Here is a 13842-nt window from a genome sequence, read left to right on the forward strand (position 1 = left end):
GTTAACTAATTCTAATTGACAATATTTTACATTGTTTGCTTATATAAACAAAGGGACATAGCCATGTTAGTCTGGAATGTCAGCATGCAAAGGGATCTTTTAGCACATTTGAGACTAACTGAGCAAAAGATGTAGCATAAGCATTCATAGACTTGGATCTGAGGAAGTAGACAAGTTCACAAAAGTTTATGCTACAATTTCTTCCACACAGTCTCAAAGGTGCCACAAGATCCCTTTGCATATTTAAATAATGGTAACTCTAGTTCTAACATAAACAACATCCCAAAATGGTTTGTTGATAAACCTATAGAATATTTTATTTGAATTTTTAAACCAGCAAATAGCAGGTCATTGGCTATATTTGCATGTAACACTAAGCCATGAATTTGGGCTTATTAAACCACAGTGTGAATAAGACATATGCCTATGAAATTCCCCTTTGTCTATCCCTTCATGCAAGCAGGTAAAAATGAATATATACACAGGCAGGAATTATATTATTTTTCTGTTAGTATTACAATATTTTTAAATTAAAATAATTTCTATCCCACCTTTCTGCCTCATTACGAGGCACTCTGAGTGGCTCAGAATGCATCTAAATCCAAAGTGCAAATATCAAGTACCAAGCAATTCGAGGCTGCATCAATGAGAACATAGGTTCTGTCTGCGTGGGCCGGGGAGGCCAGACAACACATGGCTCAAATTCTGGTTCTGTTGCAAAGAAACCAGATTACGTCCAGCCCATTCACCATTAGAAATAGAGATTTTCTTAATGGATATTTAAAATTTACAATTGGTTCTGGATCTTCCCAGAAGATTATAGTCCTCTGTTTCAATGCAGGGCAGCTGTTTAAAACTTACCTGGCAGGGGAAATAACACAATCATGAATGTAGTTTTCCTAGGGTGAGGCTCACTGATTACACTCTGGATGTGCTGACCCTGGGATTTCCCCAAATGTGCAAAACTCAGCTGTATAATTTGTTGTGGATCTTCCCAGAAGATCAGAGCCCACCATTTCAATGCAGGGTGGCTGTTTAAAACTTGCCTGGCAGGGGAGATATCATGATCACGAAGGAAATTTTCCCAGGATGAGAATCATTTTACACTCCGGGTGTGCTGACCCCTTTCCCCAAATGCAGGAAACATGACTGCATAATTTGTGGTATTTTAAAAAACTTACTAAAACTGAGTTGCCCAGCGCATCCACCACTGCCACCAGTCATTCATTCTGAGATCAGAATAATGTGCCCAGCCCTGTGATCATTGCTGGGTATCTTGTTCTTATTTCAGAGAGAAGAAACCTGCAGCAGTGGTGGATGGGCCAGGCATCTCAGCAGGACACCCATGTGATCAGCCACTTAGCATCAGGATGGAGAACCTTTGTTGCAGGTGAAGGGAGGGGAAGCTCAGGGGCCAGGATACTCTGGGCTGCTCCTGGCCAATGTAGACAGGATCAGATCAAAGGAAGTAGTAGTCCCACTCTATTCTGCTTTGGTCAGATTTCACCTGGAGTACCATGTCCAGTTCTGGGCATGATCGTTCATGAAAGATATTGACAAGCTGAAAAATGTGTAGAGAAGAGTAAACAAGATGATGAAAGGTCTGGAAACCAAGCCTTAGGAGGAATGACTTAAGGAGTTGGGTGTGTTTAATGTAGGGAGGAGAAGACATGACAATCATCTTTAACTATCCGAAGGGATGTCATGGAGAATCTGGAGCAAGCTTGTTTTTTGTTGCTCCAGAGATTAGAATGTGAACCAATGGATTCAAATTGCAAGTCGGAGATTCCACCTAAACATTAGGATGAAATGTAAGAACTATTTGACTATGGAATAGGTTACCTCAGAGAGTGATGGACTCTTTCTTTAGAGGTCTTTAAACAGAGTATTGTGTGTATGGCAGAAAGCACCTCACGGCACCTTTCATCTCTAAGTTCAAATATGAACTCGTATCTAATGTCTGAATACTGAACTAGGCTTTGTTGTTGATTTATGAATCATTGCTTGTTTGGGTTTAATAATCCATTATTTTGGTTTTTAACATTATATTATGAGATGATCGGGGATGTATGCATGAGCATGCTTCTCATTCACATTGTGGTTTAATATCCCAGATTTTGACTTATTATTACTGTTGCATATTGCCTTTTTCAGGAGGCAAGCCAAGAGACCACAGTGCTAAAAGGCCTTGTGGGAGTAAAAGAAGCTAATGTTTTCAAATTTGGGTAGAAGCTAATAGGAGTAGCAGGGCTAGCAGCTCTTCCAAAGAGGCTGGGACAATCCTAGGCCTATACCAATTAACTAGTTATATTTCTTTAAATTCCATGTTGCTCTGGGTACTAAAGGGTTTTAATAAATCGTCTTAGGTGGTGATAGTTATGTATACAACTATTTCTCATATTTAAAGTTTATACAGTATGTCCTCTGTATCTGCAGACTTGCCATCAGGGACTCCAGCATCTGTGGACAGCAAGCCCACATGGGGGGCGGGCAGCAGAGGAGGAGGAAGAGGCAGAGGTGGCAGTGGGAAGATGAGGAGAAGGAGGAGGAGGAAGGAAGAGGAGTAGGAAGTCGTAGCAGTGAAACACTAGGTATCTTAGAAGGATGCCTATGCAGACAATCACTGTAACATGGAAAGGGAGGGCTTCAGATCTTCCCAAAAGATCCGAATAACAGGTATTTAAATTCGTATTAAACCCCGGTTCTGGTGTGGAAAGTGCCAGATCATCTGGACTGCCCACAGCAAATGCTGTAACCGCAAAGGAGGACAAGGCACCACAAAATGTAGAAAAATGTAGAACGTTACAAAATAAAAGCTAACAAAACTAATACAAATATAAATCCATGCTTCTTAGTTATGCTCAAAATGGAGGAGAGTTCCAGGATGTGCCCTGGAAATGTTGGACACATCCTGGAAAAGGAGGACATCTGGTCGTCTGAGACATGCCCCCAGAGAAAATGTTTAGATGGTGGTTTCTGATTTTGAGGGCTGCTTTTGACTTTTACATTTGCAGTCTCAGCCTTTCAACACCATGTGAGGTAGAACCTATTTTTCCCTCGGTTTTATTGATATGTGAAATAAGAATAAAAAGTTTAAATAACTTGCCAAAGACTGAGTGGTATGTGAGAGCGCCAAATGTAAGGCTTTGGTCTTCTGAGGCCTGTTCCTATTGCCTTATAACCACAGTATCATGTCTTCTTTTCTCTAGCATTTCTTTGAAGTTTTACATAATTTATAGCAACCATGGAAGATTTAACTTTCCTGGACTTTAAAATACAGAAGGTTTCATTAAAGTGAAGAATGGGTCATAAATCACTGAAGTTGATTTGGGAGTTCAGATCAAAAGATCTTGCTTAAAAAACTGCTTTTGAGAGCGAAAAGCATGTTCTCCTAATTGTATAGCAGAGGGAACAGATATTTGGGCTTTGCCAGGGTGAGTGAGATGAAATTTGTGTAGCCTGCCATAGTACTAGCCAAGTTATGAGGAGAAGGTTGGATAGTGTTTTGAGATTTTACAGTCAAAGGACAGCAATTGGAAGGGTATCGTTTGGAGATACAGGAAGAGAGATGGCCAGAACCCATTAACACACTGCTCATGCATCACACTGTTTCTGCAACTAGTACACAACTGTCTTGCGTTAAAAGAATAGAAGTTCCATATGGCCTCAAACCACCATTTTGATTCCAGGAAAACAGGAACAATCTTCAGATGTTTCAAGCAAACCTCCTTATAAATGTGGAACTATTATAAGATACAACTTATTTAAAAACATTTCACACGCTAGATATCCTTTCCATTGTGCACCACTAGGATTAGGCGCTAGAAGGCCAAGATCCTATATACTTCTAGTATAGCATAAATATTGACCAACTTAGGGGGGATACAGACAGGCAGTAAGGAGCGCTGAGATGCCGCCCCTTTCTGCCCCACATGGAGGCTGCAGCAACCAAACAGCACAGCCTGCGAGAGCCCTAAAAAGAACCTCTTCCTGGTGGGTTCTTCTTAGGATGCACGCACAGCACCAATGGTGCCCTCACATGCAACAATGACATCTGTACAGCACCGCACTGTTTGAATGCGGTGCTACGCATATGTCATCATGGCGGCCCCATAATGGCGCCGGGGGTGCGTGGTAGGGCTTGGGAGTATGTGGACTCTCAACATTCCCAAGCTCTAAAATCGGCCCATGCTGCCACAAAGTGGCAGTCTGTACCGGGCCTTAGTTACATTGTTGGCACTGGATCCCACCACTGCACAATAGGAGCCCTTCCACATGACCCAATTATAGCTCTGTGATTCCACTTTAACTGCCATGCTTTTCTGTCTTATGGAACCTTGGGATTTGCAGTTTAGTTATTTATTCATACTCATCTGTGAAAATAAAATAGTCAAGGATTTACATCCCTAGTATGTGTTTTAGTGGCTGCATTAGAGCAGGGATATGCTAGTGCATCCGATGTGAGAGCCAATTTTCATCTCCCTGACATGCCCTAACATCTCCTCTGGCCATATCACTGTATCTGAGTAAATCAGAAGTGGTCTGGCTGGGTTATTTGTTTGTTTATTTATTTATTCATTCATTCCAGTTGGAGAGTTATATGGAGGTAAATAGAGAGCCAGTGTAGTTTAGGTTTTGAACTAGGACACCAGGAGACCAGGATTCAAATCTACATTCAGCCATAAAAACTCACTGGGTGACCTCTGGCAAGTCACACACTCTCAGCCTCAGAATAACCAAGGGCAAGCCCCATCTGAACAAACCTTGCCAAGAAACCCTGTGATACATGAGAAACTACAAACAACTTGAATGCATATAACAAAAACATGGAGGTAAATTTGGATTTTTTTCATTGAGACTTTTGGGTTTCTTTTTCAGGTGAATACAACTTGGCCCAAGAATTTTTAAAATGGTGGGGGAATTTGCTGAAGAACTTATGGGGCATCAAAAGTGCCCCTGAGTCAGATGGACTTCAAAGGTTTAGAAATAGTTTTTTTACATCATTTTTTTAAAGCTTTAAATAATATGTACAAAATAAAATTACTCAATTACACATAAAACATAACCCTAAACTAAACTAAACTAAACTCTAAGCTAACTCCTAAACTACAAAAACATAACCAAAAAAAAAAAGCATATTGGAGTGGAAAGCCAATTTTAGTTTGTGTTAATCATGTGAATTTGAGTTTATGTTGATAATATGTTGATTGTTAATAGACATAGTTTTATGCAGCAGGAAGGACTTGGGAAAATGGGGAAGTTGTTTAGTTTAGCGTAGTTTTAGTTACTGTAATCATGCTCCAGACTGCTCAGATTGGCTTGGAAATACCAGATTTACTGCCCCACACACAGAGAGAGACCCATAGATTTCCAACTCAACCCAGATTACTCACCATATAGCCAGTCCCCATCCCTGATCCCTTTAACCCTCCCTCCCTCTAGAGCTGAAATGGCTGTATGGATAGGAGATAGTTGGGGGTTAGGAGTGAGCCAGGAATTTATCTCCAAGTTGTGTCATAATTTAAACCAGGAAAGGAATTTGGTGGAACAGAAAATTCATCTTTCTATTCAGGGAGGATTTTTATGAGCCTTGAAGCTTGCATCAGAGCTTGAGCGTGGAGAAATGGGTTGGCATCCCTAGTTACAATACCTGAAGCAAGAAGACTAAGAACAAAATGGTGCTCGTGTCTGTTCCCATGCAGGAGAAAGGTTAAGTTGTTGCATAGATAAGAAAGGTGGATGGAAATCAGATGTCAATTAAGCAGACATTTTGTTTTTATTCTTGGGCTGAAAATTAATACAATATATAATTATCTGTGTATTATCATGAAGATAATATAATGGGGTTTTCATTACACCTTTTAAAAAAAATAGGCACAGTAACACAAAAAGGTTCATTATGATATAATGACTAATATGTTTTGTTTTCAGATAGGGAAATATGTGATTGAATGTACTAATGGAATATATTACCTGTGCTTGCTGTCAAGCCTCTGCTAATATAATTATGACTCAGTCAAAACACACTGTCTTTTGTTTTGCCTTCGAAAATGTACTGGTGTGCACACTGGAGAATCATCCTACGCACATTTTAAAGAGTAAAATGTCTGAACTTATCTCACTATCAGCCTACAGGCTTTCAGTGACCTTTGCAAAAGAAAAGAGAAAAATAACGCCAGACCAGAAAGCAAACAGAATGTAGGTTAAGACTTGGGACAAAGGGAGAACTGTAATAAAACAATATCCTAGAACCCAGGGGTGGCCAGTACAGGGACTGTGGGCCACACGTGCCTGGAAGGCTATTTTTATGGCCTTATGCACTATCCTCCACCTCATAGCTGAGTTTCACCTGAAACCTAGACCACTGATTTTGAGGAAAGTGTTTACAACAAATAGGTTATCCTTGTTTTAAAGAGATTTTTACAGCTTGATGCTGATCACTAGGGGAAAAAAATATTGTTTGCTTTAGAATTGATTCCTTAGCTTACTGCCAAGATACAGTGCCATGCCAGCCCTGGGTGTATGGAAACCATGTTAGGCATTGAAGGGCAGAGATTTGCCCATGGACTCACTAAAATTGCCCTAGTCCTGCTAATAGCTGTCATGTACTTTCATGTTTGTGTGTTTTCATACAGTGTTTTTTTACAGTGGGATCTCTCACAACCTGAGTGCACAGAAATACTTTTCTGTGCCTTATAACTACAAAGGGGGGGAGGGGGGGCAGGGTTAACAAAAGTGTGAGTTGCACTGAAACCTTTAACATGTAGTAATTGAACTTTGACTCCTGATTAGGGAGGGAGAGAATAATCATAATTATTCATTCCCAGGTCCAAAAATTGGTATTCTGGCAGTCAGGTATCCCCAATGAGAAGAAGAATAGACCAATAAGAATTCTGTACTAATTGCTTCTGGTATTAAACATCCTGAAGTATTGTAGAGAAAAACACATGGTGTGTGTGTGACTGCGCAAAGAAAGCCATGTGATTTTATCCATAGGATAATTCCTTTACAGCATTTCAGAACACTTGAATGCAGGGACAATATTGCAGAGGGACATTAATTTTTTCCAGCAAAAGGGAGGAAAGTGCTTTAATTATATGCAGATGACACAAGGATTTGCATTCTTAATGTCTCAATATTGTTGTACTGATTTTTGGATGATGCTGTTCATCACTTGGGGCACCTTTTTGAAAGGAAAGCAGACAACAAATGAACAGAGAAAATGCAAATGCAATGAAAAATTGTTTCTGTGGGTCAAGGATGTGAGGATGGATATACTTTTCACACTGGGGTACAACTGTGTTCACACACAGAAGGTTGCCAGCCAGGAAGACAAACACCACTGCCAAGTCTAGAAGTAGTTCACAACTGCTGAAGTTCTTACAAAGAGGCTTTTTAATCTTAGTTGCAGCAAATATTTATAATCATGATACGGCAATATTTACATAAACCAGCATAATGCTCTGGTTTATGTAAATATAAACCGACATCCACACCACCACACTGTGTACTGGAGTATTCAGCCATATATAGTCATCCTTCCATATTTGCGGCTTTGATATTTGCAGATTTGATTATTCACAGATTTCATTAATATGTTCTCTCTAGGACTGTCTAGGTCCTCCGGTGCAACTCTGTGGTCAACTTTAACTAAAAGTTGCACTGCAAGACCATTTGTAGCTACTTCAGTGCCATTCTATGGTCAGTATATGTTGGACATTGACCACAGAGTTGCACTGGAGGACCTAGAGATTCCTAGAGAGGTGTCCTCTCAGGTAAAAACTGTGTTTTTGTTATTTGCGGTTTTTCCATATTCATGGGGGTCTTGTTCCCCTAACCCTAGCGAATATGGAGGGACAACTGTATACACAAACACAGCTAGGATTCTGATCCAACCCCCTGCTAATGTTTCATCAGCTTCCTGACATGTAGCCACAGTGACAGTGCAGTTTGGAATTGCTATGACTCATCTCCATGTTCATCTTGCATCAGCTTCCTCTTAGTCAGCATTTTCTCTTTAACCCATTGCATGCAGCTGAGACATTTTAAACAGCCTGGGCCAAAAAATATACTGACACATACTGTATGTAGTAGCAGCAAGGGTCTGTTCTCCTTGCAATCAGGAAGCAACTCAGCAATCTTTCCATCCTCTCCAGTGCAGCAGACAAAGGAAAGCTCACAATTCCCTCTCACATTGGAGGTTACTTGCACAAGGAGGAGAATGGGAACATCAGTAATCTGCTTCTTGATCAACAGAGGGTGATTCCCTATGTATTCCCTAAAGCAGTTAACATAGCGGTCATGAATACAAACCAATCATGAATGTGTACCTCTAAGTTATGCATTAGTGAATTCCAGCCTGTATGTTTTAATGCTAGTCTATAAAAATCTATATTATTGTTGGTCTTAGCTGCCCTTGAATCGACCTCAACTCATGGAGGCCCTGTATATGAGACATCTCCAAGACCCCCAACCCTCCACTGCTTTGCTTAGGTCAGGTAGTTTTAGACCTGTGACCTCCTTCATTAAATCTAGCCATCTGACATGTGGTCTTTCTCTTTCCCCTGCCTTCCAACTTCCTAGCGTTATTGTCTTTTCAATGATTCATGCCTTCTCATAACGTGGCCAAAGTACAACACTCTCCATTTGATTTGTTCAAGGACCCATTTCTTTGTAATTCTGAGTAGGAGTAGGAGGTCCAATAACAAATGAGTTCCCAATGGGTTACCTGACTGACCAATCATCAAAAAAGGTGTCTGGTTTCTTTTGTCCATTACAGAGTCGAAAAATATAAGAAAGCTTTTCCAATAACCAAGTGTTCCAAACTCTTTTCCACCAGTTGCTTATTAGTACATTCCCTGTTTTCCAACTTCTCACAATTACAGTCAGCTCTTCTTATACACGGATTTTTTGTTCACGGATTCAAGCATCAACGGTTTGAAAATGTTCAAAGAAAGTATAAATTTCAAATATCAAACCTCAATTTTCCATTTTTATAAGGAACCCCATTTTGCTTTGTCATTATATTTATATGGGACTTGAGCATACACGGATTTTGTTATCCATGGGGGATCTTGGAACCAAACCCCTGCGTATAACATGGGTCCACTGTATATTCCTGGCTGCTGAGATGAGAAATGTGATATGCTTACGATGTTTCAGACAAGTGTTCTTTTTACAATAAATTGACAATAAGAGAAGGCCCAGACAGAAGGTTAAAGTTTGTTTCACAGTAAGGGAGATTTGCATCAGTACTGCATTCCAAAAATCAAAAAAGGTATCCGGGATCACATGTGTTCAAAGGAGCATTTTCGAGAGACATTTTTCACCATCCGGGGTCAGTTTCACAGGTGTTAGATACCATTTGTATATTAATTTTAGGGTCCTCTCTTTTGTCAATGCCGATCTTGATTTATATGGTGGGGGGAAGGTCCATATGTATTCGCATGTGGCTTTGGAGATATCTAAATTTAGGTCTGATTGCCACATTAACCTGGCTGATTGATTTTTGCTATAGACAGATTGCACTAATTTTTTTGTATATAATGGCTGTCCCTCCCTTGCAGTTCTGCCCCTTGTCCATGCCTAATATTTCGTTAAAAGTCATAGGATGAGGGTAGTTCCCATGCAACATCACATTTTTTGCAAAGGATAACACTTGTGATATGTGCATCAAGTATCATTTTCTTAATAACTAATAAATGTTTCTGAACACTAATTGAAGACAAAAAAATTTTTAAGTAAAATGTTTCTTAAATGTAACAAAAGTGTACATTATTCCAGTAGACAACCTGGCACCCTCCAAATGTTTTGGATAACAACTCCCATAGGCTGCTCCTGGTCTGGCCAGTAGGAAGGGAATATGGAAGCATAGATTTTTCCCATTGCAATTATGCAGAACTTTATCCCATAAGCAACAGGAAACCTGTATGTATAGAAGTCTCATGTCAGTACAATTCTATACATGTCTACTGACATATTAGTCCTATTGAATTAATGAGGCTTATTTTTGGGTACGTTTCTACAGGATTGTATATAGGAAAGCAAAATATATTTGTAAATTTTCTCTTCATTGAGGAGAGAAGCTGTTTGGATGCATCAAGACACTCAGACTTCCTTTTCTTCTTTCCCCTTCCCTCAGTCTATCAGGTGATCCAAGCAGAATACCCTGTTTGTCATGGGGAAGGAAGACAGATGCACACTTTCCTACTGGGCCTCCTGGTTTCTGTGTGAGATGGGTTATAGTATTAGGTCATGGGATGAGAGGGAAAGGTTCCCCAAAGAACAGCATGATGTTTACAAATCAGACTACAGCTTCTTTGGTTACTGGAAAGAGTCCCCTGAAAGTCTCACAAGAACACTTCTTCTTTCTGACATTTTCATGGTCCTGTTAGCTGATTTCAATACACTATAATGTATTATAGGATTTGTTGTGCAACTTCATGTTTTGTCCTCTTTCCAAATGACTCTTGGCCAGTAAATCAACAATTTGGTCTTATTTTGTTGTTAGTTTAAGCGTCTTCCTTATTTTAATCACTCCAGCTTTACTGAGAGAAATAAAATATAATAAGCATGCAATTTTAAATGAATTTAGCAATTGAGAACAATCAAGTAGTTCTGTGTTCTAGTATTTTCATTTCTTTCTTTTTACAAAAATAAAAATTCACATCTTTCCAATGTTTGGGGCCTAGAAGCAAGAAGTGTAAAACCAGTAAGTAAGCCAAAGCAGTATTTTAATTGTCCTGGTTCCTTCTGCAGCTGACTAAATAGGTCCTAATTCAGCAAGGCCAATTCTTAACACTGAAAAAAAAAATTCTCACACATATTGCCTTGTTGTACAAGGTGAGAAGTTTCCCATTTGCATGATGCACCATATCAGGCAGGGGCTACAGACAGGAAACAACTGAAAAATTCTTGGCTGCAGACACAGACATACAAGAATTTTTGAGCCAGAATGTCTCTCATAGGTATATCTCATCAAAAGTCTCATGTCTAATTTATTTTGAGAAACTTTACAATTAAGGATTCGTCTTGTGAGCTTCAGCAATGGAGATAACACAGCTCTCTTGAAGTTCAAAAGCACTATGTGTATCATAGTAAATGTAATTACTAGTACTATGTACATGATAGTAAATGTCATTACTAGCACTTCTTCTCCAGGGACAGTATGGTTCACAACAAGGAAATCTACATCCCCACGCCATCCCACATTAGCAACAACATGTACCTATGCAAGGTAAATGAGGATTAGGGAGGTTTCTTCACCCACTCACACACACTTACAGATACACCATTTGTCATATTGAGATCCATATTCATATAGTGTTGACTAGCATATGGTTCAGAAGTGGAATATGGGAAATCACTTCTGCTACACATCAGGACATTGTTTTCCTCTTTTTTTTTTTTTTTTACAGCCAGAATGATATATTTGAGATCTATACCAGTGAACTCTGTTTTTGTCTGTAATGTTTCTTCAGTGACAGAATAGCACATAGAAAACCAGTGTGTGGGTGGGTGGCAGTGTTTACTGTCAAATTCATGTTTTGTTTTGTTTTGTTTTTTTGTTTTGTTTTACAGATACCTTTTTCCCTCTGTATTTTACCAATCATGCTGTACTTGGGAAATAATCTATGACTAGAGGCATATTTTTATTGAAGAGACAAACTTACTAATCAATCACAATCAAATGCACATATAAATGGCAGTTGTGGGTTGGTTCCAATTCATGCAGTGTCTGAATTCTGCATCTTATGTATGTTGGACCACATGATATTTGGGTCAGGCTTTCCAAGTTTGGGGCAGAGGTCTTTCACATCAACCTGATGTGGCCAACAGAGATGAACAACTGTTGGGTACCAGGAGGCCTCATTCACCATCCCATTTCCTGTGACCATGAATTGATATGATTCCCCCATGGCACTATATATATGTTGCTTTTTTCCAGATAATGGGACTCAAGGAGGTTTACAAGTTATTAAAAGCAGTACAGATTAAAACCCAAGAGAGCAAGTCACCCTAGCCTCCCAAGAGAGGGTGTTCCAAAGTCTGGGAGCAGCCACCAAGAAGTCTCACTCCCTTGTTCCCATAAAACAAGTCTGATAAAGTAGTGCAACAGAGAAATGACATCTCCTGAAGATATTAGAGCTCTAACAGGCTCATATAGGAAGATAATGGTCCTTCAAATAGCCTGAACACAAGGAGTATAGGGCTTAATAAGTCATGTTCAGTACTTTGAGTTGTGACTGAAAATGGATGAGCGCCAATAGAGCTGTAACAACAAAGGAGTTGTGTGCTATAGTCAGCCCCAGTTAACAATCCGAATGCACCTCTTTGGGAGAACAGGCATTTCTGAGCACTTTTCAAATAGAGCACACTACAGTAATCTGAGTAGTATGTAACAAAGTCATGTGTTGCCAAGGCTAAATCAGACTTCTCCACAAATGGGCGCAACTGGAATACTAGTTTTAACTGTGTAAATGCACTCCTGGATGCAATTGAAACCTGGGACTCTTTGTTCATGGCTAAATTCCTTCGAGGGCTGAATCCACCACTCCCCAAATCACTCCCCAAACTGAGTTTTGCACACCAATGTATTACATGACCTTGGGAACATTAGAGCAATTTCACTATATTTTTTACTATATCATTATAGGGACTACTTAGACCCAGGGCGGGCTTTTTTTTTTCCAAACAGGAAAAGCCGTGTCAGACAACTTCCAGATGGTATTTTGTTGGGAGGAAATCCCCCCTCCCAGATTTAAAACAACCCAAGTTGGCTCAAAAATCCCAAAATTGCCTTCTATACCTCCTAGGGAGTGTTGGAAAGGTGGACTGGGGGAGCAAAATACTGAGAAAAAATATTGTAAATTGGGACTAAATGATCTGAGAACCACAATAAAAGGGCCATGGGAGCCATATGGGGTCTGTGGGCCACACGTTAACCACACTTGATGTCCCAGACTTTAATGTCCCATACTTTGAACCAATTATCTTGGGGAATTTAATTAATTAATAGCAATAACAATAGCAAGTATATTTCTATACCACTTATCAGTGAACTAAGCACTGCCTAAGTGGTTTACAATGTGTAAGCTAATTGCCGCCAACAAGCTAGGTACTCATTTTAGTGATCTTCGGAAAGATGCAAGGCCGAGTGGACCTTGGAGCCCTGCTTGGGATTGAACTCACAACCTTGTGGCTGCAATAAAGGCATTTAACCACTGCACCACCAGGACTCCCCCATTAATTAATTTATATCCCACCTTTCTCCTATAATGGGATTCAAAGTGGCATTCAGCATCTAAATAAACAAAAAATTGGTGTCCTCAACTATTTTGATTTTCAGGACAGCTGTTACTAGCTGGCTGCTCCTTTCGGATCGCTTCCATTACTTCAATTCAGTCTTCTTTGTAACTTTACAGTGACCCAAGCCAATGTGCCTCAAGTAGCAATCATGATGGTTTGACTGCAAGCTGATTTCACTGAGGGGAAATGATTGATTCAGAGGGAATCTAGCTTACTCAGGAAGGGCCATGCTTTTTGAATATACACAGTAAAATGAACTGGTTTGAAGGTGTGAAGTCCTTATGGTACAATAGAAATGGAAGTCTGCCCATGGGGAGAGAATCCGACTGTGGATTGGCAATAGAGTGGCTATCTTGCCCAGTGTGTCTTCAGGTAACTTTTTTTTAAGGGGGGGGGGCATTCTGGGCAGATTGCAAGTGCTTTGGATCCAATGGAACTCTTGTTCACATGCAGTCCTGGTGCTGGCAAAGTTTTCTCGCCATCATTGGAATCAGTGGGGAGGAATATTTAATAAAAGGAAAGACAATAGCAAGG

The 13842-nt window shown here is 39.9% G+C and overlaps 2 pseudogenes; both read left to right on the forward strand.

The window, feature by feature from the left end:
- The first annotated feature begins 853 nt into the window (after window positions 1-853).
- LOC121917398 lies at window positions 854-1003 on the forward strand (annotated as a pseudogene).
- Window positions 1004-1038: 35 nt separating this feature from the next.
- LOC121917399 lies at window positions 1039-1185 on the forward strand (annotated as a pseudogene).
- Window positions 1186-13842: the final 12657 nt, after the last annotated feature.

The sequence above is a fragment of the Sceloporus undulatus genome, unplaced genomic scaffold (genome assembly GCF_019175285.1).
Source record: "Sceloporus undulatus isolate JIND9_A2432 ecotype Alabama unplaced genomic scaffold, SceUnd_v1.1 scaffold_16, whole genome shotgun sequence".
Classification (NCBI taxonomy): Eukaryota; Metazoa; Chordata; class Lepidosauria; order Squamata; family Phrynosomatidae; genus Sceloporus; species Sceloporus undulatus.